General features: G+C 44.3%; 1 pseudogene; it reads left to right on the forward strand.

Annotated features, from left to right (window-relative positions):
- Positions 1 to 1,786: 1,786 nt before the first annotated feature.
- On the forward strand, positions 1,787 to 2,311 carry LOC118147795 (interferon-induced transmembrane protein 3 pseudogene; annotated as a pseudogene).
- The last annotated feature ends 1,059 nt before the right edge of the window (positions 2,312 to 3,370 follow it).

Genomic DNA, 3,370 nt, shown 5'->3' on the forward strand with positions numbered 1-3,370 from the left:
CGGGGTTTCACCATGTTAACCAGGATGGTCTCTATCTCTTGACCTCGTGATCCACCTGCCTGGGCTTCCTAAAGTGCTGGGATTGTAGGCATGAGCCACCGCGCCCGGCAAAAACCTTGTTAAAAATTTATCATACGTAGACTGTATTTTTCTATGAAAAAGCGGTTGCTTGGAGGGTGTAGAACTGCTAGTGTTGTCACCTGGTTCCTAATCTCTAGAAGCACTGTGAACCCTGGGAGAAGCTGTGAGGTTCTGCTGGCGTGGCACTGTCCTCTGCTTCTTAAGCCATCAGGTCTCCTTTGAATCCTGGACAGGTTTTAGTGTTCTCCATTTTTTTTTTTTTTTTTTTTTTTTTTTTTTTTTTTTTTTTGAGACGGAGTTTCGCTTGTTACCCAGGCTGGAGTGCAATGGTGCGATCTCGGCTCACCGCAACCTCCGCCTCCTGGATTCAGGCAATTCTCCTGCCTCAGCCTCCTGGTGTTCTCCATTTTTTTTGACATTTTCTCAGACTCCAGCGATTTGGGCTTATTTTACCAATGAACCTTCTTTCTTGTGCCCAACCTCTGAACTCACTTTAGAATAGTGTTAAAATTTTCCCACTTCCTCCCATTATTGAAGATCCTAAAACAGATTCATGTTACTGCTATTTCACAGATTTGTTGCTAAGCACTATAAAGGGATGAACACCAGGGAACCGACAAGTCTATGAGCTGTGAACACAGGTGTCCTAACACTTCTCCCTGGTAACATAGATTTAGCAAGGTTTTAAGTTTTCTTACTCTACCATTCATAATAGCAGAGGATAAGCCCTTTGAAGTCTCATACATTGGATAGGGAGGTAACGAGGATAGAAATTTACTTTGTCAGCTCTTCCTCTTCCCTTCTCTTCCCTCCTGAAGAATTCAGTCCTGAAGTCCTTAGGTAGAATTGAGAAAGGTAGATCAGAGCCTGGAGCACCCATTTGCCAGAAAACTAAGGAAGTGCTTGAAGAATGAAGGGGGCATATCAAAAACACACAGAGCATCAAAATACACTAGGACAGGAAAGAATTATAACCCATTAAACACAGGGAAATATGAGTCAATTTATAATCAAACTAAATGTATGGAAAGAGCAGGATATTTAAATAGTTTCAAAGTACCTCCTCACAAAATGCCTGTTAGTTAAAAAATGAAAAATAATAACCTTACCATGGATAAGGCAGTCTTTAATGGAGTAATCAAAGTGAATATTGTCAGTAATAAAACAAACTGAAAATCACACACCACTGGATCAGATGCGATGAGAAGTACACAGCATCACTTCTGGGATCTTCCTGCCAGAGGTAAATAATCTAGATCTAACTGTAAGGAGTATCAGTTGAGGTTTCTAAATGGAGGAATATTGTACAATGTAGCCTTTGATCTTCAAAAATGTCAAGGCCATGAAAGTGTTCCTGATGGAAATAAAGACACGCATCATGCACTTCTGAACTGCATCATTTTGCTATACAAGACAGTATTGTGACAATTTGTGAAGTTGGTATGGAGCTCAGGATAAAATGATAGCAATTTATCAGTATTAATTCCTGATTTTCATATTTGTATTGTAGTCATAGAGCAGAATTTTCTTGTTTTTTGAAAAGATGTTACACTGATTTATTTTGGTCTTAAGATGTATCATTTCAGCAAGTTAGTCACAAATGGTTCTAAGGGAGTACAGTTTTTATACTGTATTTGCAGTCCTGCTGTAAGAATTTTTAAAAAATTAAAAAATCCGAAGCATCCCAGCTACCCGACCACAGCCCGTCTTCCCTGGACACCATGAACCACACGGTCCAAACCTTCTTCACTGCCGCCAGCACCAGCCGTCCCCTGAACTATGAGATGCTGAAGGAGGAACATGAGGTGGCTGCGCTGGGGGCGCCCCACAACCGTGCGCCCCTGACATCCACCGTGATCCACATCCGAAGCGAGACCTCCGTGCCCGACCACGTGGTCTGGTCCCTGTTCAACACCCTCTTCATGAACTCCTGCTTCCTGGGCTTCATAGCGTTCGCCTACTCTGTGAAGTCTAAAAACAGGAAGATGGTTGGCGACCTGACCGGGGCCCAGGCCCACGCCTCCACCGCCAAGTGCCTGAACATCTGGGCCCTGATTTTGGGTATCATCGCGACCATTCTGCTGATCATCATCCCAATACTGATTCTGCAAGCCTATCAGTAAATCAGAGGAATCATCCCGGCCAGGGGCTCTGCCCGTGACCTGTCTCCCACGTACTCCAGCTTCCATTCCTCACCCTGCCCCCAGCCGATCCTGTATCAGCCTTTTACCCTCACACACTTTCCCACAGTTGTGTTCAATAAAGTGCACATGTTCCTGGAAAAAAAATTTAAAAATCCTACTCCAATGCAATGTTTTAAAGAATTGCTTCAGGTAATGTTCTAGTTTAAGCGACTCTCCCTTCTGAAGGAAGAGGATTATGGAACACCATGATTTTGAGAAAGGCAGAAGAATGATCAGATTTACTTTGCTTCCTTGTGTCATCTGCTGGTTCTTCTGGTCTCCGAGGCATTGTCTGTTCTCACTGGTTGTGGCTGTGTATTGTCATCTGGTCTCTCTCTGGGGTTGATCACAGGCTGGCGATGCGCTCCCTGGTTGCCTCCAAAGAAATACTCTCAGCAGCATTTTAGACCCTTGAGTCTCTGCCATGACCGCTGTGTGGCACCCTGACACAAGCAGTTCAGCCCCAGCCTCTACCGTGGGGTTTCCTCTTCCATTGCTAGATGGCTCTGTGGTAAGCCATCTGCATTTCAAGTGAGTTATTTCTGAGACCTCCCACTAAGAGGCAGTACAGGTGTGTGCCTGTAGATCAATTCAAGGTGCTTAGCTTTTAGATGGAAATAAGTTGGTGTATTCTAAATGAGGACTTGGAGATGCTCAGGAAAACTAAATTTAAGGCCTCTTTCTGTCTAATTGTGTTGACAAATTTATTCTGATATGGTTGGTATGGGGAATTCAGCTCAGCAGGAGAATTCTTTTCATAGCATGAAATGGGAATCAAGCTGTGTTTGCTCTGCTCTTAGGCTCCACCATAGCTTATCTAAAACACCTCCTTCTCTGCAGCTTGAAGCCCAGAGCTGAAAAGTCATGACAATGGGCCTTCTCACAGCCTCCAACTACCTCTCTGCCCCGATACCTTTCTTCTACCTCTATTCCCCTGGGCTGGGAAGAACAAAGTTTCCTCCAGGTCACATATTCCTACCTTCCCGCTGCTGTCACAAGGCTGACTACTCATGGTGGGCCAGAGTCTTCATCCATGCCAGACACACTCCCAGGTTTCATTGCCAAGCCTTGTATCTTGGTATAGAATGCAACTTCCTGTCCTAAGA

Source organism: Callithrix jacchus, chromosome 15 (assembly GCF_049354715.1).
Source record: "Callithrix jacchus isolate 240 chromosome 15, calJac240_pri, whole genome shotgun sequence".
Taxonomy (NCBI): domain Eukaryota; kingdom Metazoa; phylum Chordata; class Mammalia; order Primates; family Cebidae; genus Callithrix; species Callithrix jacchus.